Raw genomic sequence first — 19,124 nt, 5'->3', positions numbered from 1 at the left:
AGAAAAGTGCTGAGTGGGTAGGTAGTGGAGAGAAGGAGAGAAAAGTGCTGAGTGGGTGTTAGAGTGATGAGAGAGGGAATTTGAGAACATGAGGGTAGATAGAGAGAGGGCAATGGGTGGATGAGGGTGGGTTGGATAGAGAGAGAGAGAGAGAGAGGATGCTGAGCACTGCTAAAAGAAGGCAAAGAATTTAGGATGAAGCTGTTGGGTATGGAGAGAGGAAAATGCTGGTGGTGGTGGGGGAGGGGGCAGAGGAAGGAAGAGCTGCTGGGCAAGGAGAGAGAAAGAGGATGATGAGCAGAGGGCGAGGAAAGAGGGGGGGGGGGGGGGGGGGGTGCTGTACCAGAGTCAAGGGTCTCCAAAGAAGAGTGCGCTGTGCTGGAGCTGTCGCTGGTACGTAAGTCAGGGGCTGGGAGGGAAGGAGGAGGAGAGCGGTTATGAAGTGTCGCCTATTACCCTTGCACTATGGACCTTGCAGGATCGTCACAGATCTCTAGCTGTGCTGGAGTGCAAGCTGTACAGAAATGTAAACTGGAAATTCTGCCTTGCATTGTGACAACCTAGAATTAGCATGAGACACTTTCTGACCATTACAAAGTGCCTAGAGAAAAACGGTGAGGCAGGAGCAGTGGAACGGAACACCTTGTGGGTTGGGGAGAGGGCAACCAAACTCCACCCATGTTCCCACTGCCAATTATTTTACTTTACATTTACAGTTAATGGCATTCTGTCTTACATACATTCTTCACAGAAGTCATAGAGTATCATTGTTCATTTCCAGACCAGATAAATGCTTGATGGCTAGAAAATCAGAGATAATAAGAGAAAAACGACAAAAACAGAACAAGTCATGCTGCTATAGATCCCTAGACAGAAACTGCATGTTAGCAGAATCACTCATCTGAGTCACCCATGCAGAGCACGCAAACCCTCGCCAAATACAGAATAAAGAGACCATAAAGTCTAAATAGCAAGGTGCAGACAAAAACTGAACTGGAAACTGCAACAAGCCAGACTGTGTATGCAGTATAACTGTGGAAAAACAAAAACATGACCATGACTCATAAAACATCAAACAACAAAATTAAGAAATATAAAACATCAGTCATAATAGTAAACATATATTAAGAAAAAGAATATTTCAAAACTGCTGACAAAAAGTACATTCAGCAATTAAACTCATATAACAATGTTGAAAAAGTTCCCAAAACTCAATGAAATAGTTCAAAAGAACAGACACATCAAATAACACCCAATAATTACAACTAATAAGGATAAAAGAAATTGGCCACTCTCCTTACTTGGGAACTTGATTTCCAGTCACTCTGGGACTGTCATGGATTAGTTGGGGGAAGGTGCACAAACTTTGCCCTCTCTCTCATATATACATAATAACATACAAATTGTATATATATGTATATATGTATGTACATTCTCTTGTACATACGTGCTAACACTCTCTCACTGTTACGGCCCTGCCCGCGATGTCCCATGGGCAGCCCCTCCACCCACCTAGATGCCGCCGACTCCGTTCTCTGCGGCCCAGAGGTTGCGACCATCTCCTGCCCTGCACAGCAGGGCTATCCCCGCCGGGAGCTGTTCTTTGCGGCTGTGGCTGCTGCTGCCGCTGTGCCATTGTGGCCCGGGTGGCCGCGCCCGATGTCATCTTCCTTGCAGCCTGTACTGCCGCCGAAACACCATCCTCATGGCAGGGAGCCGCCGCCCCAGATCCTCTTCGAGTGGCAGGGGGAAGCTGCCGCTGCTCTGACCTCGTCCTGCGGCCTGGAGGCCGTCCCGAAGCCTGCCTGCTTCTCTTTTGCTCCTCACTGGAAGACGCCACTATCCAGGGTCCTGCTTCTCTTCAGGGCCTTCCTCTAGGCACCGGCATGCGCCTCTTCTTGGTATTTAAAGGGCTAGTAGCAGGAAGTGCTCCTGGTTCCACCGGAATCCAGCTCCACCTAGTTTCCTGCTTCAGCCCTATAAAAGGGCCTTTCTTCACTTCTTCCTGGCCTTCGGATTGGGTTCCACAGTCGTCTGTGTCTTCTCTCCGGTCCAGGTCCTCCATGGTCTTCTCCTGCTTTGTCTTCGTGTTCCTGATGTCCTTCGTCCAGGTCTCCAGTTGTCTTCATGTTCCTGATGTACTTCATCCAGGTCTCCAGTTGTCTTCATGTTCCTGATGTCCTTCGTCCAGGTCTCCATTTACCTTCATGTTCCTGCTGTCCTGCGTCCCTAACTCCAGATGTCTTCAGGGTCCTGATGTCCTTTGTCCGTGTCTTCAGGTGTCTTCATGTTCTTGATATTCTTCGTTCGTACCTCCTGATGTCTGATGTCCTTCCTGATAAGAACATAAGAACATAAGAAAATGCCATACTGGGTCAGACCAAGGGTCCATCAAGCCCAGCATCCTGTTTCCAACAGTGGCCAATCCAGGCCATAAGAACCTGGCAAGTACCCAAAAACTAAGTCTATTCCATGTAACCATTGCTAATGGCAGTGGTTATTCTCTAAGTGAACTTAATAGCAGGTAATGGACTTCTCCTCCAAGAACTTATCCAATCCTTTTTTAAACACAGCTATACTAACTGCACGAACCACATTCTCTGGCAACAAATTCCAGAGTTTAATTGTGCGTTGAGTAAAAAAGAACTTTCTCCGATTAGTTTTAAATGTGCCCCATGCTAACTTCATGGAGTGTCCCCTAGTCCTTCTACTATCCGAAAGAGTAAATAACCGATTCACATCTACCCGTTCTAGACCTCTCATGATTTTAAACACCTCTATCATATCCCCCCTCAGTCGTCTCTTCTCCAAGCTGAAAAGTCCTAACCTCTTTAGTCTTTCCTCATAGGGAAGTTGTTCCATTCCCCTTATCATTTTGGTAGCCCTTCTCTGTACCTTCTCCATCGCAATTATATCTTTTTTGAGATGCGGCGACCAGAATTGTACACAGTATTCAAGGTGCGGTCTCACCATGGAGCGATACAGAGGCATTATGACATTTTAAGAACATAAGAACATAAGAAATTGCCATGCTGGGTCAGACCAAGGGTCCATCAAGCCCAGCATCCTGTTTCCAACAGAGGCCAAACCAGGCCACAAGAACCTGGCAATTACCCAAACACCTAGAAGATCCCATGCTACTGATGCAATTAATAGCAGTGACTATTCCCTAAGTAAACTTGATTAATAGCAGTTAATGGACTTCTCTTCCAAGAACTTATCCAAACCTTTTTTGAACCCAGCTACACTAACTGCACTAACCACATCCTCTGGCAACAAATTCCAGAGATTTATTGTGCGTTGAGTGAAAAAGAATTTTCTCCGATTAGTCTTAAATGTGCTACTTGCTAACTTCATGGAATGCCCCCTAGTCCTTCTATTATTCGAAAGTGTAAATAACCGAGTCACATCTACTCGTTCAAGACCTCTCATGATCTTAAAGACCTCTATGATATCCCCCCTCAGCCGTCTCTTCTCCAAGCTGAACAGCCCTAACCTCTTCAGCCTTTCCTCATAGGGGAGCTGTTCCATCCCCCTTTATCATTTTGGTTGCCCTTCTCTGTACCTTCTCCATTGCAACTATATCTTTTTTGAGATACGGCGACCAGAATTGTACACAGTATTCAAGGTGTGGTCTCACCATGGAGCGATATAGAGGCATTATGACATTTTCCGTTTTATTAACCATTCCCTTCCTAATAATTCCTAACATTTTATTTGCTTTTTTGACTGCTGCAGCACACTGAGCTGACGATTTCAATGTATTATCTACTATGACGCCTAGATCTCTTTCTTGGGTGGTAGCTCCTAATATGGAACCTAACATCGTGTAACTACAGCTAGGGTTATTTTTCCCTATATGCAACACCTTGCACTTGTCCACATTAAATTTCATCTGCCATTTGGATGCCCAATCTTCCAGTCTTGCAAGGTCCTCCTGTAATGTATCACAGTCTGCTTGTGATTTAACTACTCTGAATAATTTTGTATCATCTGCAAATTTGATAACATCACTCATCGTATTCCTTTCCAGATCATTGATATATATATTGAAAAGCACCGGTCCAAGTACAGATCCCTGAGGCACTCCACTGTTTACCCTTTTCCACTGAGAAAATTGACCATTTAGTCCTACTCTCTGTTTCCTGTCTTTTAACCAGTTTGTAATCCACGAAAGGACATCGCCTCCTATCCCATTTTCCGTTTTATTCATCATTCCTTTTCTAATAATTCCCAACATTCTGTTTGCTTTTTTGACTGCCGCAGCACACTGAACCGACGATTTCAATTTGTTATCCACTATGACACCTAGATCTCTTTCTTGGGTTGTAGCACCTAATATGGAACCCAACATCGTGTAATTATAGCATGGGTTATTTTTCCCTATATGCATCACCTTGCACTTATCCACATTAAATTTCATCTGCCATTTGGATGCCCAATTTTCCAGTCTCACAAGGTCTTCCTGCAATTTATCACAATCTGCTTGTGATTTAACTACTCTGCACAATTTTGTGTCATCTGCAAATTTGATTATCTCACTCGTCGTATTTCTTTCCAGATCATTTATAAATATATTGAACAGTAAGGGTCCCAATACAGATCCCTGAGGCACTCCACTGTCCACTCCCTTCCACTGAGAAAATTGCCCATTTAATCCTACTCTCTGTTTCCTGTCTTTTAGCCAGTTTGCAATCCACGAAAGGACATCGCCACCTATCCCATGACTTTTTACTTTTCCTAGAAGCCTCTCATGAGGAACTTTGTCAAACGCCTTCTGAAAATCCAAGTATACTATATCTACCGGTTCACCTTTATCCACATGTTTATTAACTCCTTCAAAAAAGTGAAGCAGATTTGTGAGGCAAGACTTGCCCTGGGTAAAGCCATGCTGACTTTGTTCCATTAAACCATGTCTTTCTATATGTTCTGTGATTTTGATGTTTAGAACACTTTCCACTATTTTTCCTGGCACTGAAGTCAGGCTAACCGGTCTGTAGTTTCCCGGATCGCCCCTGGAGCCCTTTTTAAATATTGGGGTTACATTTGCTATCCTCCAGTCTTCAGGTACAATGGATGATTTTAATGATAAGTTACAAATTTTTACTAATAGGTCTGAAATTTCATTTTTTAGTTCCTTCAGAACTCTGGGGTGTATACCATCTGGTCCAGGTGATTTACTACTCTTCAGTTTGTCAATCAGGCCTACCACATCTTCTAGGTTCACCGTGATTTGATTCAGTCCATCTGAATCATTACCCATGAAAACCTTCTCCATTACGGGTACCTCCCCAACATCCTCTTCAGTAAACACCGAAGCAAAGAAATCATTTAATCTTTCCGCGATGGCCTTATCTTCTCTAAGTGCCCCTTTAACCCCTCGATCATCTAACGGTCCAACTGACTCCCTCACAGGCTTTCTGCTTCGGATATATTTAAAAAAGTTTTTACTGTGAGTTTTTGCCTCTACAGCCAACTTCTTTTCAAATTCTCTCTTAGCCTGTCTTATCAATGTCTTACATTTAACTTGCCAATGTTTATGCTTTATCCTATTTACTTCTGTTGGATCCTTCTTCCAATTTTTGAATGAAGATCTTTTGGCTAAAATAGCTTCTTTCACCTCCCCTTTTAACCATGCCGGTAATCGTTTTGCCTTCTTTCCACCTTTCTTAATGTGTGGAATACATCTGGACTGTGCTTCTAGAATGGTATTTTTTAACAATGACCACGCCTCTTGGACATTTTTTACTTTTGTAGCTGCTCCTTTCAGTTTTTTTCTAACAATTTTTCTCATTTTATCAAAGTTTCCCTTTTGATGCCTTTGTCTTCACCTCTGCCTCCATGCCTTGGTTCCTTGATGTCCACTTTCCTGGTATGCCGTTGTCGTGGTCCGTGACCAGTCCCATGAGTGGGCTGTGTAGAGCGCTTCACAGTACAGAGGCCATCCTCATCTCCGCAGTGCAACCCTCTGGAAGATTTCTGCTTCAGTCCTAAGTTTTAACCCTTGAGAATCGTGAATCCTGTGCTTGAGCCTTGTCCCGGTCTTCGGAGCCTATTGCAACTCACGTCCGTACAAGTCAAGACTCTGTTCGAACCTGCTCCACCCCAGCATGGTCCGCGACCAGTCCCGCGGGTGGACTGTGTAGGGCGTGCCCCGGTGCAGGCCTCTTCAGTATCTTCGGCATGTTTCGGTGTCAGCTTCCACTATCCCTCCTGGAGTCTGCTTCGAGCCCAGTGTGGTCCGCGACCAGTCCTGCGGGTGGACTGTGTAGGGCTCGCTGCATCGCAGTCTCGACCCAGCACTTTGATCCTTGCCTTCGTCTACAGTGCCTTGACCCTTGCCTTCGCTACAGTGTCCTTGCCTGTAAGGAGGAAGGGGGAGGGAAGAGTAGCAAAGGGAGTTGAGTCAGTAAGGGAGAGGGGACAGGGGACTGAGAAGTTCTTATTTTCCCCTCTCCTCCCGTTTCAGTCTTTTCATGTCCTCTTTGGTGTCACTACAACTTTCCTCAGCCCGAGAGAAGTGGGACCCACGTGGGCACATCATCATCTCACAGCCACAGTTTTTATCGGGTCTGCCTGCATTTTTGAGACTAGAAGGATTGTGACCTTGGCAATACCACAGGCCCTTTACCTCTCCTTGGCACCCGATTACGTCATTCAAACCTTGGCAGCCAAGGAGGAGAAAGTAACCCGAGACACGGCAAGGCAGCAATCCTCCTCCTCCTTAGAGCATGGAGGATGAATGAGGGGATTGGGGCAGGGGCAGTAATGGCTGTGGCATGGACATTTTTTTGGGGGGGTGGTGTTGGTCATGCCCCTGTGCCCCCTGTCCCCTTTCTGACACCTGTGCTATGAGGTCTAAGACCCAAAGCTGATTCTGATACTCATGAAGTGTCCCAGTTCCCAGGGAAAGCAAGACCTGGAGCATTTTTCATGCTCCCTAATTATAAGGATGAATTTTTTCACTCCATATCATTGTAAAGCAGCAGCACCTCCGAGCTGTGGTATACAAAATATTACTGTGAGCAGTGGGACACATCCAGATTGCAGGAGAGTAGACGACCCATCCAGTTTTTCTAAAGTAGTTCTGATTTTTAAACAAAACTGGATTGTAGCACAATTGATAAGGAACTATGAAAGTGACCATGGGCGCTTTCAGACGTCTCCTTTCTCCTCCTCTTCTTACTGTACTGTCCGTCTCCAACAGTGGTAAACATGCGCTGTCACGAGCCAGCTCATTGGGACCCGAGTTCAAATGTTGGCTCAGGTCTTCCACACCCTGGGTCAACTAGGGGTGCAGCAGAGGCAACATCTACAGCTCCCCAGGGGGTTTGGAAGCCTTGGTCCTCATTAAGGGTGGCACACAGTGGCTGGATTTAGAGCCCATGACACAGGGTTCTGGAAGGAGACCTGGTGCACGACTCCCGGTCAGGGCTCCCAGTCTCAATGCTGCAATGACCAAACCAAGAACAGCTGGAGGACGGTCTGTTACAATAAAGGGAAAATCCCCAGGGGGTTGTGAATGAAGGCTTATGGCGGCAGAATTCTAGGACTGGTTCCGATTGAACTGGAAGAGAAAGGAGGAGCTACTGGAAAAAAAAAATGCAATGTCACCTCCATACTTTTACCTGGCGGTTGCACCACAGATGTGGTGTCCCAGGCCCTGGAATGAGGCATTTTTGCACAATGAGGGAGCTGATAACCCTTGTATGCTTTGTAGCGTCTGGGGGCTTTCAGTGCTCTGCCTGTCTCAGACCCATATAACTACTCGACTGTCCACAGCTTTTCAAAATAGTCAGGCCTGTTCTTGTGACAAGTCTCATGGCCTTCGGCCTTTCAGAAGTTTGCCTCATGTTTTGATTAGATAGGAGAGTTCTTTCACTCATTTGAAAACACAGAGCGAAACTGTAATATTGAATCTGGCAGAAGAGGAATCCAGGTGCAGTTAATCTGTGTTTGATAAATCTGTCGGGATTCTTTGCAGGCTATGCAATACCTTTTCTTTGGAGAACAAATAAGGACTATCTGAAGCTGCTGTTGTGGTTTCAAGACAACACGGGTCCTGTTCTCAGAGATGGCAATGTCTGAAGAAATGACCTTGGTGGAGCAGAAAACTCAAGCACGTCAACATATTTGGGTAATTCTGTTGATGGTCCACTATCTACAAAGAATCCAATTTTTTTTTCCAGTATACGGCTCTTCACATTATATTATACATACTCTGTTTCACTGGACACCATGTATGAATAACAAATATAAAATCCTAATAGTTATAACATTGCCTAAACTGTGTTTCCCAGCCATGGCACACTGGTGTGCCTTCAGACCTGATCAGGTGTGCCATGGAAAAGTCACCACTGCCTGATGCTCAGATCCACACCAGCACCTAGGATCTGCTCTCAGCACCTCACAGCAATAAGAATCACCAGCGGTGACTCTTAATCGTGTAGGAGCTCCTTTCTGGGAGCCCATGTAATCATGTATGACTCTCCTTCCTAGCTACAGAATGAGCCCTGGAGTTTGGTAATTAATGGGCAGCACGCAGGGCAGGGATTGCCGGTCCCCACTTTGTGCAGCACACACAGTGCACACAGCACCTCCTCATCTTCCTCCTCCTGAGCTTCCTCCTTTGAGTCCTTCCAGCCTCTGTCTTGCCCCCAGGCTGAGAGAGACAGGGGGAGCAGGTCCTCAGCACTGGATGTGACTCACTCTGAGTGCTGGAAGTAGCAACAGTGGAGCAGCACAGGAAGCCACATACAGCAGCCAAGTTAAGTAACTGAGCCGGCTGCCTACCAGGGCTGAATTAAGGGGCCAGGCAGCCAAGCAACTACTCGGGGCGCCGACCTGTAAGAGACATCAAATATCAGTTTGCAGGGGCAACACATTAAAGCCTACCCAGGACCTGCCTCTGGGTATAATCCTGACGCCCTCATCATACCGATCCCTTCTCCTGCACTTATATATAGAGGGAACTGGCCACTGCGACAAGTTCATCGGTGTCTCTGCCCCCTCTCTCTTTTTGTTTGTAAATTTGGAAGAGAGACAGGTGGGGCTTTCAGTGCTTCCCTAGCTCTTCTTTTGACCCATATGAGTCCTTTCTATGTCCACATTGCCTACCCCCATTAAGGATGATGTTCTTAATGTAGGTGTGCCTTGGGCTCGAAAAGATTGGGAAACACTGGCCTACACAACAAGCATTTTTGCTAAGTAAAATGTGTGATCTCTGTTCTTTTCAATTGCTTGTTTTCAGCATTTAGCATTTACTTTTTTCTTTCTCTAAAGTGCTTAATGATGCTTGTTAGCACTACAAAGCCGTTATGATAGTCTCAGCTCTAGGGAGGGCAAGTTTCAGTAGCCGATGGAGGGCTAACGTTTACGTGTACAAATTTTAATAGCGGACATGTGTGCATAAGTCTGCTTTGGAAATGAGTGGGTGTGCCTGGAACCCTGTGCAGCACCCGTGTAGACATTAACACCTGCTCACATGAACACATGCTGGTTAGGAGCTGCATGTGTAAATGTGCAGATTTACGTGGGCCGCCTTTTGGCTGCTCGTGTAAAAGTTCGCAGGGAATTACTTTTTTTTGCATGCCACCACCCCCCTCCCCCCACCAGGCAGTTTTCAGATGCCCATTTACATGCATAAAACCATGTTTTATGCTTGTAAACGCTTTTGAAAATTCAATCCAAAGCTTTCCTCCTAGATGTCCACTGTGGGTGTAAGAACTTCTACTATTTGTGTCTAAGCTGCTTATTAAGTAAGAATTGCACCAGCCCTGACTATGTTTTACCAACCTGTAGGCTTCTCTTCAGTTTCAAAAGTTTCCAATGGAAAAAAAAAAAAACCCAAAAAACCTGGCTCCATTGGTCCACTATGACTTGGAGCCATCATGGAAACCTGATCTTATAGCCTCCTTATGCCCATTTTCCGCTGTGCCCCCCGAGGGACATATATATACCACTGGAACTTTTGCAGCGTACTAGCAGTTTGATTGGAAGTGGATTTAGCTGTAAAGATGAAAGAGAGGCCCCTAGGAAGAAGAGAGGAAGGAAAAGGGATAGTTATGAGGTGCAAGGATGATGAGGAGAAATGGTGTATGCACATTCTATACGGTCCCGACTCCCCAGCATATATTGTGAGGCAGGTTTGCTACAGGTTTATGCCACACACAGTCCATTCTCTAAATGCTTTCTCTGTGGGCTGCAAAGCTCCTCTCTCTAATCGGATTTCTTTTGAAGAGAAAAAAAAAATGGGCTGCTATCAACACATTGTACCAATAAAAAGTAAGGGTGCCACTGGCAGCCTGTGGCTCACTGGCAGTGCTGAGTGTTGCCATGCAGGGGGAGCTGGGCTCAAACCCCCAGCTCTGGCCTTCTGCTCACAAGCCCGAAAGAGCAGGAGGCTGGTGGGCACCTCCCCCACTCCCCTGAAAAAAACAATTAAGAGTGCATGCCAAATCACTACCATCCACAGCCTGCTGCCTCTCATCTGTTTCAGGATACCTGGTCAATTGTTAACTAAAGTATTTCTGTCTCTAGTTATCTATCACTGGCTGAATGTTCCCATTTACTTTCATGTGTAGATTTTTGGAATGTGCCCTTATCAGCAGAAATCAAAACAGGCCTTGCAGAAAGAACTGAATTCCTAGTCTGCTTGCAGTTTTGATTTTCAGATTACTTTGGACCTTATTCAGAAAGGACTTTTTCTCCCATTCTTTGCTTATGGGAAAAAATATATATATTTCTTTATTGAAGTCCTTTATGGGATTGCGGGGATTTGGGGGCTAACTGGCTGGTTGTTTATGGTGTGGAACTTGCATGCGATCAGAGGGTCTTTCATCCTTGCCTCTTAATCTAGACCTAACCGGCGTCATTGAGGACACCACTCGCTCCTTGTAAATGGGTCCCTTTGCTCACTTACTGCAAACCATTTGCTTTATGTTGCTGCCTTGTTAGTAGCTCAGACCCTCCACTTCACACACATCACTGAAACTGTGACAGCAAATAAAAGTCGCCAGGCCTCTCCAGCCTCTGCCCATTTTCCTTTCCTATTGTAATAGTGCAAACCCCGGTTTAGAAAGGAGATAGAGCAGCTTTTAAGCTAGAACATGGGAGAAAGCCAACAGTCGCTCAGCAGTGCATGGTTCGGAGGGAGGTAACTTTGAAGGATATTAACAAAACAGGGACATTAGAGCGTTCTGATAGAGAAGTTCCAATAAAGGTAAATTTAGCCCAAGTGCCTTTAAACAAAGAGCAGGCTGAATTAAATGATTCCAAATTATAGCTGTCAAGCTGCTAGAAAGATTGTAAATACAAACAAAACCATACTTTGAAATAAATAAGATGGAGAATGTGTAGTTCTGAATGAAGATGTAGACATATTTGGCATCTCAGAGACCTGGTGAAAGGATGATAACCAAAAGAACAGCGTGATATCAGCGTACAAATTATATCACAATGATAGGGTGGATCAAACTGGTGGGGGTGCTATATGTTAGGAATGGCATAGCGTCAAACAAGATCCTGCAGGAGACCCAATGCACCATGGATTGTTTATGGAAAAAACTGCCATATGTGATGGAGAAGAGTGTAATGGTGGGGGTGTACTATCGTCTATTTGGCCAGAAAGAACAGATAGATGATGAAATGCTAACAAATTAGGCAATACGATGATAATGGGAGATTTCAGTTACCCCAATATAGACTGGATAAATGTCACATCAGGACATGCTTGGGAGGTAAAATTTCTAGATGAAATAAATGACTGCTTCATGGAGCAGCTGGTCCAGGAACCAATGAGAGTGAACGCTAACATAGACCTAATTCTTAGTGGAATGCAGATTTATTTATTTTATTTTTTAAATTTTATTTAGATTTAGCTCATGCCTTTTCATTGATAGTTCAAGGCAAGTTACATTCAGGTACTGCAGGTATTTTCCTATCTTCAGAGGGGTTACAATCTAAGAACCTCATTTACTAAGCATTTTTCCCATACACACAAAATGGGAGAAAAGTTTTAATAAACCAGGCCCTAAATTTGTACCCGAGGCAATGGAAGGTAAAGTGATTTTCTTAAGGTCACATGGGCCATCAGTAGGATTTGAACTCTGGCTTTGCTTGGTTATAGGCCATCAGGTCACATGGGCCATCAGTAGGATTTGAACTCTGGCTTTGCTTGTTTATAGCCTGCTGCTCTAATCACTAGGCGTCTCTTCCACTCCAAGCACAATGGCAAAAAGTAACAGTAGTAGAGCCATTTAACAACTGTGATTATAACAAAATCAAATTTGACTTAACTGAAGTGAGGATTTAAGGAACACTAGTAGTATTTAATTTTCAAAAGAGAGTCTATGATACAATGAGGAAAATAGAAAAAAAAAATTAAAGGTACAGCTGCCAAGTTAGGAGTTTACTTATATCAGGTATGGACAATATTTAAAAATACCATCTTGGAAGCCCAGATCAAATGTATTCCACGCAGTAAAAGAAGGCAAAAGGAAGGCCAAATGAATCCCAGCATGATATGAGGTAAGTGAAAGAAGCTATTATAGCCAAAAATAATAGCTTTCAAAAAATGGAAAGAGGATCCAAATAGGAAAAAGCATAAGAACTGCTAAGTTATATACAAAACATTGATAAAGAAGGAAAAAAAATTGAAAAGAAGTTTTCCATAGAAGTAAAAACTCATAATAAAAACTTTTTCAAACACATCTGAAACAGGAAGCCTATGAGGGAGTCAGTTGGGCCATTAGATGATCAAGGAGTAAAAGGGGTATTTAGAAAAGACAAAGCCATAACAGAAAAACTAAATTAATTCTTTGTTTTTGATGTTTACTGAAGATGATGTGATGGCAATGATTCAGAAGAACTGAAACAAATCATGATGAACCTGGAAAATATAAAAAGGCAAATTGACTAAGAAGCAAATCACTTGGACCATATGGTATACACCTCAGAGTTCTGAAAGAACTAAAAAAAATGAAGTTGCAGGCCTATTACTTGTAATTTGTATCCTATCATTAAAATTGCCTATTGGAGGGTGGTTAATGTAATGCCAATCTTAAAAAAGGGCTCCAGAGGTGATCTGGGAAACTACAGACCAGTGAGCCTGATATCAGTGCCAAGAAAAATGGTAGAAAGTATTCTAAGAATAAAATAACCTAATATATAGATAGACATGGCTTAATGGGACACAACAAAGCACAAGAGCAATATCTGCACTCAAAATTAATATATCAGCAAGAAGAATGCAGAAAACGTTTACATTGTCTGTTGTAAATATTCCAATAAATTTTTTTATTATTCATATGGCAACTCCACTGTAATTATTGTGACTTTCAAAGGGGTCCCCCAACACGGACCCGTGTTTCACTGAGGCTGTGTCGGGAGAGACAGGCAATGCCAATTAATGTCAACAGTTCTAAAAACAAAACATAGGAAAGGACTATGTCAACCAATGGGAACATATGCCGATAACAACTTTTACAAATCAAACATCAGAACATACCTTCATGAAGCTTACAATTGTGTGGCAGGGAGCGCGTACAACATTTATTTATTTATTTAACACATTTATATACCGTTTTACCAATATAAAAATTGACCAAAGCGGTTTACAACAGCATAATTATAAATCAAAACTAACTTAAAATATAGATTAAGAGTAAAAACATAATAAAATAAGCAAATAAACACAGTTTGAATAAAAGTACAATTAAAAACATAATCAAGAACATAAAATTTGGGTGACTTAAGGTTATAGGTAATTGGCCGCTACATTACAAAACCAAAAGAAGGGAAAAGAAAAGCAAATAACAGTGCTCAAAATGTGTATCCATTTTTGCTCTCTACGGATCAAATACTCAGAGACGTTCCCTCCTCTGCTAGGAAAAGTAACAACCTCTAAAACAAAATAAAACAAAACAAATCTGATACAGTAGTATGTGTACACTGGATACACATTTTGAACACTATTACTCCCCTTGGACTGAATAAGGAGCTTGAATGGCATTATTTCACTTGATTCTGATTGGATACATTGTCTCACCCCTGATTGGCTGGTTCTCCTGTGCAGCTGATTGGTCCACATGTTTTGGTGCCTTTTTTGATAGTGTTTAAAAATAAATTGATGATAATGTTGTACACACTCCCTGCCACACAATTGTAAGCTTCATGAAGGTATGTTCTGATGTTTGATTTGTAAAAGTTGTTATCGGCATATGTTCCCATTGGTTGACATAGTCCTTTCTTATGTTTTGTTTCTAGAACTGTTGACATTAATTGCCTGTCCCTCCTGACGCAGCCTCTGCAAAACACGGGTCTGTGTCGGGGGACCCCTTTGAAAATCACAATAATTAAAGTGGAGTTGTCATATGAATAATAAAAAAAATTGTAATATTTACAATGGACTATGTAAACTTTTTCTGCATTCTTAATGGGACACAAACCAGCATGGATTTACATAAGGGAAGTCTTACCTCACCAATCTGCTACATTATATGATGGGGTTAATTAACATATGAGATGGTGGATACAGTATATCTGGATTTTCATAAGGCATTTGGCAAGATTCCTCATGAGAGATTCCTCAGAAAATTAAAAAGTCATGGGATAGGAGGCAAGGTCTGGATTGTGGGCTGTAAACTGGTTAAAAAAAATAAGAAACAGAGAGGAGGAGTAAATGGTTAGCTTTTTCAGTGGAGGATGTAATTAGCGGTGTGCCCGAAGGATCTATATTGGGATTGGTGCTTTTTAACATATTTATAAGTGATCTGGAAGTGGGAACAATGAGTGAGATGATAAAATTTGCAGATGACACAGAATTGTTCCAAGTGAATTGTGAGAAATCGCCAGATGACCTTGGGAAACTGGGCATTATGGTTGTGCATTTGTTTTCAACACATGGGCAATCCGCAATGCATAAGTCCCTATTTGTTGTATTTGTGGGTTCGCGAAATGCATCATGATCCCCCACGAATAAAACATATATTAATCATATTAGTTTCATTCTTTTGGTTTGCAGTGATTTCTTAGCGGCCGTTTGAAATAGGAGAAGGCCATGTGAGAGTATCCATAGCAAAAACCAGCCCTTTCCTGTGCATCATAAGTGACCTCACAGCCCTGTCATAGAGTGGGTCAGACAGGTTGGCAAGGAGACGAGAATGCAACCTATCAGAGCTAAGCATTTTTCTAATGCAGCCAATCGCCGCTCTTACTCAGTGCTCCGGGGAGGTGGCTGTACTCAGAGCTAATCTGAGTGTCTCAAATCTGTATTCAATTGCTAGCTACTTTGATAGAATTTTCCATTGAAAAAGATATTTCTTCATTTTTGTGACTGTGCCAAGCAAGCCATGCTTTTTATTTAACTGCAGTTTTTTTAAATTGAACTCAGACCGTCTCTTTGTGCTCTTTTAAGCCAAGAAGTCAGTGCACTGGGCAGTTTTTCAGACTCACATATATTGGGACAGCGGTGCTCTCTGAAGCCAAATCGTCAGTGGGCCTCCTTTGGAAATAATTCTTTTAATTGAAATCCCTTGTAGGCAGTGACATTAAATCCAAAATGTCAGGGAAGCTAGACATGGTTGAGTGAATGGGACTGGCAGAGGAGGCACTTCAAAAGGCAGTGCTAGTCCCCCATTAAAGTTAGAAAGGGACCTGTTCCAATCTAAAATCTCTGGAGGGGCAGGCAGTTTCATCCGGAAAAAAATGAAATTTAAAGATGATGCATCGCCAGCACCTGTTTCTGACCCTGTAGTTTTGGAGGTGAGGGAAGGGGAAGCTGAGTCATGCAAGACAAAAAGGTGACACCCAAAAGCAGCAGAGACTCGACTTAGTGTTGAAAATGTAGTGCAGGCACTGCTTCTGATTTCGATGAAGACAACTTGTGTGGGATTCTCATCATCAGAAATGGAAGAAGTAATAGGTGAAGGTGGTTTAGGAGGATTAGTTAGTCCTGTCTTAGCCTCCACTTCAGTACTGCAGGGGAGAGATGAAACTGATGAGGAGGAGTAAGAGCAGTCAGCATAGGTACAGAATGTGACTGATGCCCCTGGCATTGCTTCTCAGGGTGCACCCACCCCAAAGGCTATAGAAAAGGGATCACAAAAGAAATTGGTGATCTGGAGCCACTTTAAAGTGACAGAGGGCCTGAGTTTTGCTCAGTGTAATTACTGTGCCAGGGCTATTAGCAGAGGCAAGCAAATTGGACATCTAACTAATTTTGGCATGATGCATCATATGAAGAGGCAACACCCAACAACAGTACTGCCATCTGGGGATGGTGGCAGTACCAGTCATGGGACCCCTTTTTCCAAGCAGCCTAAAGTGGTTGAAAAGGAGCAGAGTCAGCCCACACCCTCATCCCCCTTCTAGCAGTCAGGTGGCAGGCTAGTAGCCCCCTGCCATTTATTTATTTAATAACTTTTATATACCGGCATTAGATAGGCACATCATGCCGGTTTACATATTAACAAAAGCGAGGAAACTACATTATAACAGGGAGTGGGAGGTTGTCACTTCTGCCATGTGGCAGAAGTGACAACCCACCATGGAGGAAATGGGGTGGTGTTTGGTAACACTATCCCAGGGTAGGAGGCAGGCAGCCTCAAAAGTTGTAACCAGGAACATTGGGGAAATGATTGCCCTTGATGACCAGCCCTTGAAGTTAGTGGAGAATGTGGGTTTCAAGCATTTGCTGAAGGTCTTAGTTCCAAATTATAAAGTCCCCTCCAGAACCACATTTAGCAGAAAGGTTATCCCCAGCCTGTACAATCAGTGTTGCAGTCGCATCCAAGCGCTGCTAGCTAAAGCACAGAGGAGAGTGCATTTCACCTGCAATATCTGGACTGCCATGAATGTTGCACACTCTTACCTCTCCCTGACAGCACACTGGTGGGACCTGGCTGAGGCAGGGGCAGACAGCAGCTCTATTAGTAAACAAGTATCAGGGTGAAGGTGGGCTTTAATGCACACCCACCTGATGGACGAGGCCCATACCTCAGCCAATATTCTAGCATGCATCAGACAGATGCTGGTGGGCTGGCAGCTACAGCAGCGAGACAGGAATCTTCAGGCAGGGTTCTTTGTCACAGACAATAGTGCAAACATGGTAAAGGCAATAACCGATGGGTGCTTTCAGAACATCCGATGTTTTGCCCACACTCTGCACCTGGTAGTGAAGTCAGCTCTGGGGTTGGAGTCCAATCACCAAGAGAATGAATACCTGCATACGTTAATACACAAGTGCAGGAACATAGCAGCGCAATTCCACAGAAGTGTGAAGGCAGGGCAGGTTCTCCGACAAAAGCAGACTGATTTGGAGATACCTCACAAGCGTCTCATTCAAGACATTTCCACCCGGTGCCAGAGCACTCAAACAGCAAGAAATCAGGCCACATCACACCCATCTTCAAAGACCTACACTGGCTTCCAATCCTTCAGCGAATACAGTACAAACTCTAATCATCAACAACCAAACCAACTGCCTGCCAACCCCCCCTTGTCCTCCATACTCCCACATGGAATCGTCGCTCCTCAAACTCTGGCGTAATCAAATACCGTTCCCTAAAGCCACTCAATGGGAACGAACATCTTCCTATGCTGCCCCATCCTATGGAACAAACTCCCCACAGAACTAAGAACAGATCCATCCACCCAATCTTTCAAGAAAAAGCTTAACATGGTTATTCCGCAAAGCCTTTTGAACATCACACACGAACCAACCCAAAACCAAACCCTAACCATGCACTCAGAGCAACCCCCCCTCCCCACCAATAAATTCACCTGTTACTCTAATGCTAATTGCTGCATTATATTACTATTTATGCTATTTAACTATGCTACCCATCCCTATTACCATCTGATACAAAATATACCTAATGGATATTGTTACCCTGTTACTCTAATATTTACCACTATTTATGCAATATATCCCTTTTTGCTATACCATTATTATTTATGCTATCTTTTTGGCACTGTTTTTTTGTTACCCATGTTGCTACTATAATGTCCTATGACATTTCTCTAATCATTTACTGTACCTGTCAGTTTGTAAACTGATGTGATGTGTAAATCGAACACTGGTATATAAAAACAAATACTCTCCCTGGGCCTCCTCACAGTGCCGACAAAGAATCCAGGTCAGACTGAGTAGCCCTAATATGGCAAGCAGCGCAGAGAGAATGGTGCTTATTTTTCTTTGCTGCCAGAGCCATTAGAGATGGTAGTTGCAAAGTCAGCCAAATCACGCTTGAAGACTTTGTGCACACCTGTGGTGGGCTGTGGCGAGGTGCATGCACAGCCTGTGCGAGTTCTGCGCACACAGCACTGGCATGCACTACAAGTGCTGACACTATATGGATGACAATGCAAGGCACAGAAAACCATAGGCAAGATGGCACAGACACAGCCTAGCATGTTGTGTGCTGACTAAGCCTGAAGCGGGCCCTAGCCCACTGGGGGGCCACTCAACCCTCTTGGATGCCCACTCCCCTTTACAGTAAGTGAATGGGAACGACATCAGTACAGCACACCAAGCAAGGAGACCGGAGGAAGTCTTACTGAAACCCTTCCAAATTCCCCAAGCAGGAAATTGTAAAAAACCAAAAAAAAACAAAAAAAACAAAAAACCACTTACCTGGGCTCAGTGCTTACCAGCTGAGTACAAATGGTCTTTGGCTGTGGGGGGAGAGAGCTGTAGTTGTCACCGCTGCACTCTGCTTCTTGTACCCACTGCCTTTCAGCTGCTTCAGCAGCAGAGTCCACACTGGGAGCCTCCTATAGGACCAAGGCACACCTGAGGGATCGCAGAAATCACCTCAGAAATTCTCAACTGTAGGAGGGACCTTTAGGTATCACAGGAGAGTGGGGCTCAATCTTTCTCCAATTTAAAGGTAAAATTTCCTATTCTAAAGAGTATGGCAATCCAGATAGGAAAGCACATCTGCTAGGAGACAGAGATACTGAAGGGCTGAGGTCACTGCAGGGGTGTATTGTAAGGTGACATCAGCTTTGAAACCTGTCTTCATCTCTTAGCAGGGGAGCATAACCCATTAGTCCTGAGGCCATCTACCTATGCACTAAGAAAATACATTTACTTTCCTCCATGCTGTCCTGAAATAACAGGG

This window comes from Rhinatrema bivittatum, chromosome 3 (genome assembly GCF_901001135.1).
Source record: "Rhinatrema bivittatum chromosome 3, aRhiBiv1.1, whole genome shotgun sequence".
Classification (NCBI taxonomy): Eukaryota; Metazoa; Chordata; class Amphibia; order Gymnophiona; family Rhinatrematidae; genus Rhinatrema; species Rhinatrema bivittatum.
The sequence above is the reverse complement of the archived record's forward strand: the minus strand, read 5'-3'. Positions refer to the sequence as shown.